Genomic DNA, 15,865 nt, shown 5'->3' with positions numbered 1-15,865 from the left:
AACTTTTTTAGAATTGGTCCAAACAACTTGAGTTTTTTGAGAAGCTAGAAGAATTAGTTTGCTAACTGACGCGTTTCGTCGTTTTGAAAAAAAAAATGTATTCGGTTGGAATAGCGAAAAGAATAGTAAAGGTCGATTTTTAAACTTTTTTTGTGAGCTTGTAATGAAAATTCAAAAAACCCCGTTTGTAGATTGCAGTAAGTTGTATACGTCCCTAAAATTTCATCAAAATCGGTTAACGTTGCTCCGAGCTACAAACGTTTAAAGATCGCAGAATAAGGTCGAGAATCGCGAAAATTCCCGAAATCAATTGAATTTTCATTACAAGCTCACAAAAAAAAGTTTAAAAATCGACCTTTACTATTCTTTTCGCTATTCCAACCGAATACATTTTTTTTTCAAAACGACGAAACGCGTCAGTTAGCAAACTAATCCTTCTAGCTTCTGAAAAAAACTCAAGTTGTTTGGACCAATTCTAAAAAAGTTATGCGATTTTAAAAAGTGTCCGAATATTAATTTGAGCCACTGTACTTCTTAGACATGGTTCTAATACGAAAAAAAACTTGATGGCATTAAATAGAAAGAGTTATATAGATATGTCACAAGTGGCATATTACACCGACAGACTTGTTGCATATTACTCCAGAAGGCCACAAAAAGAAGGGTTGAAAATCTCTCCACAAAGTACATAGTGTTAACGGATGTCTGAGAGGTTATAAAATTTGTTTGTTAGTATACTTTATCATAATCTATTGAATTCTTGTAGAACTGTTCACACAAATGTATAATCTGCATTCTAGTTACAGTGTGAAATTAGATCAAGACGATACTTTTATGACTTACCAGGATTTACTGCAAATAAAAGTAGGTAAAAGCCAAACTCTATTGTCGTCTTAACAGTTACACTAAATTGAACGGAATTAGTGCAAATGTAACGCCAAGTGTGCATTACACTGCCCAACACGATTTTTGTTCCGCAATATCCACTGGGTGAATCTTGTAGAGTTTTTCGCCCTGAACACGAATCCGCAAACCGTTTGTCGCCATCACCCTCAGTTTTTGAGAAATTCGATTTTGAAAAAAAAACCGCAAATTTTCAACTTTGAACAATTTTTGTGTTCAAACAGTAATAGCTATTCAGTTGCTTGTTGCGTCAAATTATTCTGTAAACCCTCCTGAATACAACGATATAAGTTATTGGTGCATTATGAACATTTAAATATGTTTAAACAACCATCAAAGGGAAAAGAGCACCCGAAATGCACCCACTTTTGCAGATATCTTTCAATTTATTTCCAAAACTAAAGGTCTAGGAGAAAATCTGACTACTCCACGCGATTTAGCAGACATTTTTCCTTCGGAAAGCATCAACAGAAGTGGTAAGTCACGTTTTGTTTTCAATACAGAAGCGAAATAGTGTGACAAAAGGTGCGGCGTCGACAGTGGTAGTCAACGGCGGCGCGCGATACACTGCCGCTCAGCGTCACACAATTGCTTAACGCGCGTGACAACCACTGTCGACGCCGCACGTTTTGCCAAACTATTTCGCTTCTGTATTGAAAACAAAACGTGACTTACCACTTCTGTTGGTGGTTTCCTAAAGAAAATTTTCTGCTGCATCGCGTGGAGTAGTTAAATTCTCTCTTAGACCCTTAGTTTTTAAAATATATAGCAAGATATCTGCAAAAATTGGTGCATTTCGGGTGTCCTTTTCCCTTTGATCTTTGTTTAAACATATTTAAATGCTTATAATTCAATAATAACTTATATCGTTGCGTTCGCGAGGATTCATATAATAACCTGACAAACATGCTCAAATTTGAAAATTTGCATTTTTTTTCAAAATCGAATTTCTCGAAAACTGAGGATGATGGCGATAAACAGTTTGCGGATTATTTTTCAGCGCACAAAAATCTATAAGAAACGGCAATTGAATGTTACAGAACAGAAAAAAAGTTTAATTTTGTCGGACAGTATTCTGTGACTGATTCTCGCGCGGTTTTAATTTTATCAATAACTATGAAAATGTGGCGACGTTGCTTTTACGTTACGAATATTAGACCAGTTTTATGAAAATTAGAATATTTTTGACATACGGTCCACTGTATTGAATCGGCCACGTGGATTTTGAAAATATCAGTTAAAATTCGCTGTTAGCAGTCAGCAGAACCCCTGGTGTGATTGCTTTAAATTATCGTCCTCACATAAAAGTCTGTACATCGAAGCGTATGTGCTGAGTCATGTTAATGATAATTTTCACTTCTTTGGCCTCCCATATCTGAGAAACTAATAGTCGGCTTAACTTGAACATTTGTTGTGATTACAATGGTATCGGCGCACTCGATTATTTTAATAAATTATTTATAAAAATTTTATTATTTTAATAAATTAAAATAATACATCAGAACTATTTTGCAATTAATTAATTATATATAGATATTAGTTCCCGACGTTTCGATCTTGGTTTAGATCATCTTCAAGAATGATTGTGATTCATGCGTCATCGTAAGGTATCACTTGACACAAAATCCAGTTCCAAAATCGGGCGAAAAGTCCCCTCATTTTTGGGTGACTTTGATTTTAATTAAATAAGAGGAAGTGGATGTGTAGAGTAGTTATATCATTCACAAATGTTTCCTTAAAAATAAGGTTGTGTATGCTAGGAAAAATACACAGGTTGGCGTGTCCTTCGATGTATCGCGATAATACGAAGCAGATAACTAATTATAGAAATGACGAGACCCCAAGTCTGGGTTAGCGCATACCTGTTTCTCTGTTGTAAGTCATATTTTTAATGTTACCGAAAGATTGTTGTCTCTAGATAACGCTAAAAACCATTCATAAATCACTTTCTGTAAAGTTTTTATCCAACTCAGGCGAGTTTGCTATTTTGAACTATATCGCTGGTGTAGGCAAGATCGCTTGAAAACACAATTCAGTTCTGTCACTACCAATACCCTAAATACACGCTCCAGATGGTAATTGGGATGCCTGAAACGATTATCATCACTGAATAATCGTTAAGTATGAATTAGAACTCCTCATACAGATTATTATGTTCGTTAAATTTGGTGTTAACCGGAATACATTGATATTCTATTTAAACAACGATCAGTTATACGTGTTAACAACGATTTAACGCATTGCTTCTTAAGGGGGGAGACCACTGTAAAAAATCGGAAAAATTAATTTTTTCTTTTTCACACTTTCTGAAAGACATACGTTTCAAGAATGCTCTCTCCAAATTTGATGAAGAAATTCGTAAAATTGACGAAGATATAGTATTTTCCGTGAAGCGGTGACAAGCGCGCGACTGACAAGGAAAGATCCCGAACCCGGAAATTCAAAAAATTCTGAAACTTTGTGAATATGTAGGGAATTTCCTCCTGATTACGACGCAATTTTTGTTTGCTGTCCAAATTCTCTCTAATGGGGTGTAATTGACCCCCGAAAATTTGGCTATTTTCCAATTTTGTGTGATAACTCGGGAACTGTAAAAAATTTTTTACCAAATGATAGTCCTAATTAAAAGAAGTAACTTTTGTCTTGAAACTTTTTTTCCATCTCTTACAGATTGCGAGTTACAAAATAAAATCGGAAAATAGCCGCATTTTCAGGGGTTAATTTCAACCCCTTAGAGTGACTTTGTGCAGCAAAAAAAAAATTGCGTTGTAATCAGGAGGAAATCCCCTATATATTCACAAAGTTTCAGAATTTTTTGAATTTTCGGGTTCGGGATCTTCCCATGTGAAGCCGCGCGGAACATTGAACGCGTTTTCCTCAGAATAACATTTTTCAACCGCGTTGACAGTCTACAGAGAAAACTATACGTCCAATTGACACGAGCAAGGGCATTTATTTTACGGAAAACCCGTCGCTATTACGTGACGGTCAGTTTTTTTTTCAATTAACGACCTGCTTCTATTGTTTTTATCAACATTTTATTGGCAATTGGTTATTAAAAAATGAGCCTTTTAGTTTTATTTAACGGCTAGGAAAGAATGTCTTTCTATGACGGTATACCGAACAGAAGTGAGCTCTTCTCTAACAACGGACTGTTTTATCACCGTTGCCAGATATTGAAACAAAAAGACGCTCTACAGACGTATCATTATCTTTTACTATATTCAGGTTTCCCTGAATGTTGAATCATTGTTGCCTTTTAATAATTATAGTAATCCAATACATTTCCCCAATTTTGTACCCCAAAAACATGATTTTTTTCAGTGGTCCGCCATTTTGTAATTTTTTGCGATTTTGACTTTTTTTGATCGTCACGTAATAGAGGTAGGCTTCTAGTTTCTAAATATTTTTGTCTTTATGAATTCGGATTAATCATATAGCGAGGGCACTGTCAACGCCACGTGCACTATTTTGCCGCAGCGCAAATTTTTACGAAGAGTATACCGGAAACGGATTTATGAATTTGATTGAAAAAACATTGTCCTACCCTTTAATATGTACATATTAACTATACTAAGCAATATATTCATTTACTTGCGTTGTTTGTTTGAAAAAATTCCCGAAAACACCCTTACTTTTCAGACCATTACAGTGGTCTCATTCCGTAACGGACAAGGGGGAACATCTTGAACCCGGAAATTCAAAAAATTCTGAAACTTCGTGAATATGTAGGGAATTTATCCCTGATTACAACTCAATTTTTGTTTACTGCCCAAATTCTCTTTAATGGGGTGTAATTGACCCCTGAAAATTTGGCTATTTTCCAATTTTGTGTGATAACTCGGGAACTGTAAAATAATTTTTTTTACCAAATGTTAGTCCTAATTAAAAGAAGTAACTTTTGTCGTGAAACTTTTTTTCTATCTCTTACATTTCGCGAGTTATAACACAAAATCGGAAAATAGCCGAATTTTCGGGGGTTAATTTCGCCCCCTTCGAGTGACTTTGTGCAGCAAAAAAAAATTGCGTTGTAATCAGGAGGAAATCCCCTATATATACACAATGTTTCAGAATTTTTTGAATTTTCGGGTTCGGGATCTTCCCTTGTGAGTGAATTCAAATTTAGAACTCACACATCTTTTCCTACAAACTTCTTGCATTAGTGTAATACAATTAGTATAATAGTTGGAGGAATTAAAAATAATATGCAAGTGGTGAAATTTCGAAATTTCCATTATTACTCAAGTTGTGTATGCTGTGGTGCTCGGTTAACCCTTTCGCTGCATATTTTCCGACGATTCTTGAAGTTTCAATTTTAAACGAATAATTTTTTTTCTAATTTTTAATTTATGGATACATATAGAACTGCCTCGGAGGGGCTCAAAAATGGAATCCAAGAAATAAACCATCGACCAATATCGGAGAACATTGCTAACAACGAGTATCAACTGCGACACTGACAAGAGAATACATGGGTTAAAGAAGGGTGGTAGAAAATTGACAAATTTATGGTTCTTCCAACACTTAAAACTTTAACAAGAGATAATTTTATAAGTCCCAAAGAATTATAAAAATATAATTATTTATGTTAGTTATGAAGTTGTTGACTTTAAATAATCATAACTTTGAAATAAATGTGCGAATTTTATACATAAAGATCATGCTTTTATTGTACGTAAAAAAGATTAGTTAATAACTATAGTAACCGCCGAATTACTGATGCAGGTATTCGCGAAAATGGGTTTAGAATTATGTATACTTTAACTTGCGTCTAAAACAAAAGCGTAGGGGAAGAGTGGGTAGCCCCGGACGCTTAAATGAAGCACAAAAACAATATACAACCAATAAATTGTAATCAAATTACTAATTCAGGAAATCAAAATAAGCACCTCCTGCTGCGTTATTTCTTAAATAATTTAAAAAAAAAAAAATAAGAAATCTGTAGCCTCTGTTTTTACGCAATCAAAAAATAGGCGGGTAGCCCCGGACATAATTTTCAACGTTTATCTAGGCGTATCGCGTATCCTTATTTCTTACATACATCACAGAAATAATAAAAATTTGATGGATCAATATTTGCAGAATCATCATATGCTGAATCTTTGCATTTATTGCACTGGATTCAGTCTTTTTCGAAGGTCTCGCCGCAAATGATGCATTGAGTGACTTGATATTCTTAATGGATTTCGTGAGCGTAGCCAAAGTGGGACAAGGGAGAGCGTTTGCCCTCCCCCGGCACAGGAAAAAAAAATTAGTCCGTCCAAAATTAACTTAATTTATTATAAAATACAAAAATACAGAATTGTGAAGTAATTTTGCATTGCGTGCAAATTTCTTTGTCTATCTAATTATAAGTAAAATATAATATCAAATTTTGTTGCAATATTTGTTGCCCCTCCCTGACTGGCTACGCCCCCGACGGACTTGATTAAAACGACTTTGAATGTTTTGTTTTGCCTTAGATTGCTTTCTTTTAGGGGCCATGCTTTTGCAACAAGTTCATCCTTATATGGAGAAGATGTTAAAATTTCACTTTTCTTGCCCTCCATAACACGTACAATCGCTTCTTTCATTTTATTTCCATCCCACTTGCCTCTGTTGCTAGTTGGCCCCTTAAATTTTGGCATTTTTATAACCGTATTCTAAAACAAATATATTTATATTATTTAGCATCTTAAAGTAGTGCAAACTCATAAGTAATCACAATAATAAAATGTATCGTCTTTAAAAATTAAGGTTCGTAAAAGTGTCCGAGGGTACCCGCCATATTAGTGATCGGGGGTGCCCGATTGACTTGATCCAATATTTTTACCATTCACTTGTACAATACGAAAAGAATTTAGCTAAATGTTTAAGAATCTTAAAAAATATTAAATTTTGAATAGTAAAATCAATAGGACATGTAACAATACTTACATTTAATATACAACAAGCACCGATGAAATTTAATGGCCTCAGTAACTAACGACACTTTCAGTGGGAAGAAAACTGATTATAATGTCAAATGCGCTTGGCGTGCACGCTACTACTGACTTGCATCTGTTTCTGGGCTCAGGCAGCACTGTTAGAATCTGTCATTTGTTTTTCTATGTGGCATAGTAGTGAAAATACAACAATGTCCGGGGCTACCCACCGTCCGGGGCTACCCACTCTTCCCCTAATGTGTTTGAACGCGAAGTAGAATTTTATTATGTTCCACTCTCCTCTTCTTGACATAACAGTTCTTCACTAAAGTAGTCGTTGATGAAGTTTGCGGGTGAATGTGGGTATAAGAGGTGGTTGATGTTGAGGAGACTCGAAGTACCATAATGCGGTTGCTGCATGTGAGCACAAACTAATTTAACAAAATCAATAATTATGGACAAAATAAAGTACCTATGCCTATACCTTGTCCTAATTACGACATTGTAAACTTTCACGAAGTAAATACGCACTACACATTGAATTCAAATGCTTGATATTCACGGGCTCTTATACCGCTATTAATATCTATAAACCGCGTGGGTAAGAAGACAAAATGCAAGCACATATTGATATCTAATTATTTGGGATATACTTCCGAATGGCCCCAGTGGCCGATCGACGCGATTTTTCAGAGGAGTGGTGAGGAGGGGGTGTGGACCCTAAATCTAAAATTGTAGCTTCTGATATTTATTAGTTTTCGAAATATTAATGAACAATTATTGTTAATTTTTTTTACAATTATTTTTTTGAAATGCATACACGTAGCCCTAACGGGGATCCACCCCTCCCCAATTTGTTCTACGGACAGCTCGATGCGTTCCCGTAAGGGTACCTCCGCCTAAATGGCACGCGGATTTAGCTAAAATTCAAATTACCCAATTTTCTCAAAACTGAAGCGCGATATTAAAAAATTGTATTTATATTTTCGTCTTGTTTTGGCCGATAGAATCACCCCCCTAGAGCATTGACTATCAATAGAGTAATAGGTATCCACCCTGTATAATAGGATCGTATCCACAAATTTCTGGTTCAAATCTCCAAACTCACATCGCACAGTGGGGTATTTGGCCTCAAAAGCTGGCCAAAATTCTAGATGCTTTAGAATTTGTTCAAACTTGGTATATAAGGGTTGTTGGGGCCGCTGATTTTGAATCTCGTGTCAAAACTTAAAAATTCAAAGTGACAGCTCCAATAATTGAAGAAAACTGGCCAAAATTATTTTTTGTTATTTAATGAAAAACAAAAATACTTTATTGATCTTAAAACATATATCTGTGTTACAATAAAATAAATCGATGATCAATCAGATGATGATGTCCACGGTTCCTTGTCGCGTCGGAAGACACATCAGCTACGTCGTCTTCATCATGGGAATATGAATCTTGTGTGTCCAAGGACCTGTCCTAGTCACCGGGAAGAATCATTTCTATGGTTTCTTTCAGGAAGGGATTACTTATCTTTCGTGGTATGAGGCTCATGCCTGTTAACATGGAAATGCGACCGTACAGGCGTACGTGAAACGCTGCAACTCTTGTTTGTCATTTGCAGCTAAATTAGCTATAAAACTTCCATCCGGACGAATCCGGATCCAATTAATTTTGCATTGTGATCACAAATCTTTACCAAATGTAATGACACCAGAAAGAGCATCCGGACTCACCCGGGAGTAGAACAAAATCGTTAATGAAATCTTATAGTTGTAAAGAAAATTTACTGAACTCTCGATTATCTTCAGACGTTAATAACTCTACAAATATATATGATGAAAAACTAAAACCTGTTCGAAATTGAAGTATATACTCACCTGAAGAGCTTCCATAATGGAAGAATTCCCACAATTTCATTACAACATGTAAAAATCACTAATAAGCCAACGATGTTTCAGGGGATGGTTAAGAAAGAAATGCGTGCTCTACAATCTTCTAACTTTCGACGAAGCCCGTTGCTTCACGAGTGCACGAATGAAAAAAAAAACAATATTGCTACATTGTTTCTTACATATTCAACTGCCTCGAGCAGCAAAAATTCTGGCCAGCTTTTGAGGCCGAATACCCCACTGTGCATCGGTTTGCTATCATGCCTTACGCACTCCCGCACTAATCTAGCCTCAACCAGTACTTGTTTCCGCGAAGAGCGGAGCGGATTCTCGGCGCTGACGCGACTCGGTGGGAAGGCGAGCAAGTGGAAAGAACGCCACGTTCGTCGGACGAAACACCTTTTTTAATTGGCTGGTCGTCGGTCCGTGACAGACGTTGTACACATACAAACTTCACAAACAGAGATGGACGGTACACCGAGAACGTGGATGCAAGCGCGTGGGCGCAGGGCGAACGATCGCCAATGTTCGAAAAAACACAGGGCCCAACACTGGGCGCGAAAAGTAAAGTCGCAACGGTGCATGTCACGGATCGTGTCTCGGCGATGTTGTTCCGAGAACTATCGGTCGCCGGGCGAGCGCAGCTCGAGCCCGTTAGCGGTCAAAAAAACAATTGAAACGCGCCGCATTGGCTCAACAGCTGTGTTGATGCCACCGCGTGCCAGGCCGGTGCCGGTGCGACGCGTTACGCGCGGCCGCAATAATACTAATATCCAGAACAAGTTGGAAAGTGGAACGCGTTGTGTCGGAATAAGTAAACAGAAATACTAAAAGTTTTTTATTCATATCTCGGAAACGAATAAATACCCGAAGCAACCATTTTAGATTTAGGGTCCACACAAGCTGCCCACCCCTCCCCTCAAACCTCGAGTCGATCGGCCTTTGAGGCCATTCGGAAGTGCAGCCATTATTTGTTTTAGGGCCTATGCACACGGCGACTTTTTGCAGGAGGGCAACTGACACAATTGCCAGCGATTGTATCGATGCAAACGCGCGACTAAGCGTTCACTCAGTGTTCGGCAGAGTTCGGAGGGATTCGGCTGCACCGATGGAGGGGGAAACACCTACAACAGCGGTGGTAATGTGTGCATGAACTGAGCAAAGAGGAGATATAGTAAGAGGCGTCACCTCGGGCGAAACCTTTGAAGTCCTTACTTGACCTTGGCATTTAAATTGGTTGTCTATTCGAGCGGGATATTCAAATCGACTAAATGTACCTTACCGCAATTTGCTGATTATTACCGAAGTTTACCGTGGTTTACCGATCATTGCCGAATGGGCATTTAAATTGGTTGTCTAGTGTATGTCTGTCCTCGTCGAGTGACGCCTTTTATTATATCTCCTCTTTGAACTGAGCCTGCGTCGGTCACGCACACATTACCATCGCTCCTGTAGGTGTTTCCCCCTCCATCACTGCAGCTCCATCGTTCCGAACACTGCGTCACATTTGTATCGCTGCTGCATCTACGCAAGTGTGCAAAGATAAACGGGCAGCGACTGCATCGCGCTAGCATCGCTGCCCCTTTGCGAGTGTATCGCGACTGTATCGCTGCAAAAAGTCGCCGTGTGCATAGGCCTTTAATCGTTCGGGAGCAGCGCGTCAGCCGGGAGCGGCGCGAACTCATAGCGAGAGTTTACTGTGTACATATAGTACTGTTGCGCCTGGGTGTTTCCTCGTTGGCCATCCCGGCGCAAAGGAAAGGGTAATAGACGAACGAACACACAACACAACTATATTTGGCAGTAGATATAAGTTTACAATGTTAGAACTAGCCAATCTGATACGTCCGGTCGTATTGGCCTTTGGTATAAGACGGGCCATCTGATCGATATCGTGATCGTCGTTGAAGGGGGCCGACCGTCTTCTCTCTTCAGCTGCGAGTACCAGCAAGCTATGCACGGGCCTATACCCGGTGCTCGCAACACTACTCCCCTCCTTCGAAAAGCGGACGCTCCGACCGCATCAATTCCTCTTCAGAATCTTCGTACCCCTGCCTGAAGGAGGGTTGTGCAAACCCCGTGGCTTCTTCAGACATCCAGCTTGGCATTTGCCTTCTCGCTCTGGGGAAAACCACGGAAAACCCTGAGCAAGGTGTGGGTACAACGGGACTTCTAAATCTTCAGCGGAAATATCCAACGATGAAACGTCCTAGACACGCGGTGTAGCCCCCTCCCCTGGCGAATTCCAATCCGTCCTGGTGTGGTTTCTGGAACCTCGCTGAACTGTGAACTGCTCCCAACCGATGCGCCAAGACTTTTCTAACAATGCCTCATTCACGGACATCCTCTCCAAGAAATCGGCGAACACCTTCTCCGCATCTTTCTTCCTTCTTCTCTGGACGTTCTCCGTTCAGCAGCCAGCGTCCAGCAAGCGCGACCTGGCGTCGACGCCGACCAGACTTCCTCTTTCTCCAGGGACTCGTACTCGACGTTGAGTCCTCATCCTCGTGATGTCCTTCCGATAGCCTTGCTCGAAACTCCCATCCACTTACGGCTCCGGAGTCTCTTGCAAAAGAAGCGAAAACATTAACATTCTCACAAATATCGGAGAATCCGTTGGAGCCGACCAGGCCGAGAAGCTAGAAAGGCGGGACAAGCACGAAAGCAGAGGGTCGCTGCTATACTGAATCCATCCTAAGAAAAACCCTAACGTCCATACCGTTTTGTGAGCGATCTGCGCAGCCCCCCAATACTGCTTACGGGCCCGACGCAGGCGATTGTTCGTAGCGCTTTACCTGCCAGGTTCCCTGCTTCTCCAAGGGCGGGACGTGACCGATGTCAATGTCAACACTGCAGGTTGCGGAACGGCTGACAGAGAGGTAACAGGTGGTAAGACGGAGAAAAACGTAGGCGGTTAAGTGCGGAGTCGGACCAATCAGCGCCTCCTCAGAATCATCCCTGCGCGAACGAGGTTTTTCTTAGCATGGAACAACTATAGGCATGACCATACAACCGGCCCATCCCCCAGTCCACTCCTCACACCTCTCAGCTTGGACCATCTTCTCTCCGGACCATGGCTCTTGAAGGCCTCATTCCTCTTCTTTGCATCTGGTGCTGACCCAGGGGACCGTCCAGTGCAACCTGTTAACGATCTCGTCTCTGCGACCCCCCCCCCCCCCCAGCCGATCCAAGCAGTCACACTGCTTATCCGCTTGATGATTAGGAGTGCTATTTCTCGTCTGCTGTCCACCCTGGAGTACAGGGGCTAACTATGAACATGTGCGAAAAGCCTCCCCGTCCAGAGGTAGTGCAGCGGTTTCACGTATGTCCGCGCCCCACTGCGGATTGCTACGCTGTTGCAGCACATTCGGGGAATCAGAGATCGCGTATCCAGGCCGCGGCAGCAGTCCCCCGACACTTTGTCCCTCGACGTGAGGTATCGTGAATCCTGAAACAGACAAGGAAGAGGGTCGGGCTACGAAGGTAGCCTTCGTAGTCCAGTCCACTGAATTAAGGTGCAGCGAATCTTCTGTTCCACAGTAATTCTTTCCCTTGCTCCTGAAGTTCCTCCTTTGTTCAATAAGGAATTGCCCCTCGTACTTGTCGATTTTTCTCGACACTTCTGAGTTGTCCACAAATCGGTACTGTGGGACGTCGCAACAAAATGTCCTTGGCAGTTGTCAGCGAGCGCAAACGGACAATTAAAGTATATGAAGAGAACAGAATGGGTCATTAGAAACATATCAGAATCAGAAACAAACAGTGGGGATAACAGTGGGAAAACAGTGGGGAATATTAGTGGGAAAGAGGTGATGACGGCGCATCCAGGACCGTCTTCTTCGCAAACACCTTACGCGAGACCGACGCAATCATCCCAGAGCAAGCATTCAGTGGGAAGGGGTGATGACGGGTCGCTCCAAAGAGCGCGGAAGTAAATTAAGTCCTATTACTTTGAAACCGTTGTTTGATAACCTCAGGCAGGGCTCTCCAGCGTAGGGGCCCCTCACGCGCCTACTTCCCCTTCCAATCTTCCTCTGGCGCAGCGTGCCTTCCGTTGTCAAGGAGACCGCGCGACGCTACGAAGGTTGCCATGACGGGCTAGCCGGGATAGCGTCTTCGCGGTTAGCGTCGCGCGGTATCCCTCACAACACGGACGAGAGTGGGAGAACCCTAAGCTCCCGCGGGAGCGACCTTGGAGAGCCCTGACCTCAGGAGACGTGAAAACATCTCTGTTTCTCGTTACTCGCGCAAGAGTCAACTTCAGTCCGTACTGTTTCCCATTCGATGTACGCTCGTCTTACTTTTATCAGCAACCGTTCTTTGCCGTTTTCTACATTACCCAATGAGCTGTTCCTTCAAAATTCGCATTCCTTTTTGCAAGTCGGTATCCCGAGCTTCCAGAGCCGACCTCGCAGTGGCCTCTCCGTTCTCCTCTTCTTCTCCGGCAGCATCCTGGATTCCCTCGCCGAAGTCTCGTTCTCCCCTTCTTTTCTGGCAGTAGTGTTGCGAGCACGGGGTATAGGCCCGTGCATAGCCTGCTGGTACTCGCTGCTGAAGAGAGAAGACGGTCGGCCCCCTTCAACGACGATCACGACATGGATCAGATGGTCTGTCTTTAACTGAACGCCATTACGACCGGACGTGCGGGTTTAACATTGTATAAACTTATAGCTGCGGCTCTATCCTTTACGTCGGGATCAGAGTTAGGACCGATGGGGCCGCAGTGAATGGAGGGGGAAACACCTACAGGAGTGGTGGCTATGTGTGCATGAACTGACGCCAGCGCCAAGCCAGCATAGTGGCGCCAACGCGAAGCTAACCACGGCCAACCAGCGTCGACAATCTATTTCCCGGCGACGCTGATTGGCCGTGGTTAGCTTCGCGTTGGCGCCACTTGGCTGGCTTGGCGCTGGCGTCAGTTCACTCAACATTACCACCGCTCCTGTAGGTGTTTCCCCCTCCATCGGTGCAGCCAAATCCCAGTGGGCCCATTACTCTTAACTCTGGTCGGGACGACCAGAAAAATTCTTTTGCATATACCTCTGAAACTAAGGTCGAGCTGTGATTATACGCATTGGTGAAATTACTCAGGATGTTGACCTTGACAACATATTTCAAGATCATCAAAGTGGGTGATGTGTGCATTATTCTAAATAATTTGCTCTTTTTTTTAAATAATGCGTTTGCGACATATGCTTTCAAACTTGTTTTCCTTTCAACCAGCAGGATATGTTGATGTAGAAAAATTTAACAATAATTTTCAATGTTATACACAGTTTTGCGGCAAGTTTTTTTACAAATATCCGCTGATCCAGAGGTGTAGATTTTCGCTGAATACAGTGCCCATTAGTTTTTTAACACCTTGTACATATCACAGATTTAATAAAACACTCATAGGTAGAAGAAAATATCAGTGCTCGAAAACATATCGAATACCATATTTAAACTTTTATCGCGGTAATTGTACAATTTGAAAATAATAAAAGTTTTAGTTAATACATTTGACACTGTGAGCCATTGGTGACTCTCGTTGTGAGATAACAGAATAAATTTCATAGTGCCAAGTGTGGCAATATTCAAGCAATGATGAACGGGAAAAAGAAGTGACTTCACTAGGAATTCGGTGTGATTGATAATTTCGCACAGCCGAGCATCAAAATGAAATGTTCTGACCCACTTTTAAGCTTCCGCCGGAAGCCATAACTCGCCCACAGGATTGAGCGTGGTGTGGAGTTTCATGCAATCGAATTTTCCATGATCTGGTTAAACGGATGATAGATAGCGTGCAGTATGTTAACTAGAAAGTTACAACAATACCGTTAAAAATGCACGTGTACCAATCAGATGAGTTTATAGACAGGAAAATTGTTGCAAAGGAATCATGTTCTCTGGAATGCATCTCCTGTATAAATAAAAGAAAGCGGAGCGTTTTAGAAAATATTCCAATCATAGAAATCGTATAATTAAAGCGAGCTATTCGGTATTGGCGAAAGAATTTGCGAAAAATGAAACGTTACACAGTGCGCGATCCTAGTAGCGAGTAAAGCGTTTGATGCCAGTATACACTCGAGCCGTAATGTGACCGTCTTTAATTGGCTTGTGTAGCAACTCGATCGATCGTACTTAGGAAACAACCGGTGGAAAGAGTGTGATCGATCACTCATTTTCTCGTATAACTTTCCAGCGCACCTGCACACGGCAATACATCAATTAAAACCCGTTTCTAACGGAATTTAATTTTGTCCTTAATAGGAATGGAGAGTATTAGGAATGCGGCTCGTGGTTGCATAAGCGAAGTGTATACAAATTAGTAGTATCTAGGTGACCTCTAATTAGAATGGTATTGAATTATGCATACCGCACACGTTGCTACTTACGTTAGTCATACTTAATCGATTGAAAATTTCATATTTTCAAATTCGAATACAGTAGATCGCCCCGTTACCCCGCGTATAAAAATACGATTCCCTAAAAGTAAGCATATCGAAACTTTTGCTTCGAGTGCGGATTGCCCAGAACGTTAATTCCTTAATTATTTTAAGTAAATCCATTTTTAACAATAATTTTAAAACGTAAAAAATTATTTTGGAAAGTACACAGAGGCCCCTTGTCCCCTTTACCGATTTACGTGTTCTAATTTAACCATTACTGACCATTTATGTTCGCATTGCCAACCACTTTCAAGTTATTAGACAAACAACATTTTAAACTATTTTGAAATATTTTTTATTCTAGAGAAAATCATTTTTCTTTTACACTTCCATAATGTTATACTTTATGGCTTTTTTAAAAGTTTTTCGTTTGCTCTTTTTTTCTCCCTTCGCGTGGAAATTTCTACTCCTTTCCTTTAACTTCATCTTACTTTCTGCTTTCCAGGGTTTTCTTCAATTTACGATGAACACATTTACTGTTCTTCTGAAGATACTTTGTACAGTGCCTATGTTCTATTAATATTATTATATAGTAATCATAAATGTTCTAAAAATCTAATTTTTAAACCGTTCCTTAGTCGTATTGCTTACATGTAGGCACTTATTTCTATGGCACTTTTAGTAGAAAAATGAAACCATTTGACAAAAATAATCGCAATAAAAGAATAGAGAAATGAAAATAAATAAAAATATAATGTACCATTTCTGTTACTTGTTTATTTATTGCTTTAAACCAGATGTATTTTATATA

The 15,865-nt window shown here is 40.6% G+C and overlaps 1 long non-coding RNA gene across 1 annotated transcript in view; it reads right to left on the bottom strand.

Moving 5' to 3' along the window:
• Positions 1-2,880: 2,880 nt before the first annotated feature.
• LOC143367117 (uncharacterized) overlaps positions 2,881-15,865 on the bottom strand; it is a 136,665-nt gene continuing 123,680 nt past the window's right edge. The window contains exon 3 of the long non-coding RNA XR_013084982.1: positions 2,881-2,895. This is a non-coding gene — a long non-coding RNA (uncharacterized LOC143367117). The remainder of the gene's footprint in view (positions 2,896-15,865) is intronic.

Source organism: Andrena cerasifolii, chromosome 3 (assembly GCF_050908995.1).
Source record: "Andrena cerasifolii isolate SP2316 chromosome 3, iyAndCera1_principal, whole genome shotgun sequence".
Taxonomy (NCBI): Eukaryota; Metazoa; Arthropoda; class Insecta; order Hymenoptera; family Andrenidae; genus Andrena; species Andrena cerasifolii.
Note: the sequence above shows the minus strand (reverse complement) of the source record. Positions and strands in the feature narration are given on the sequence as shown.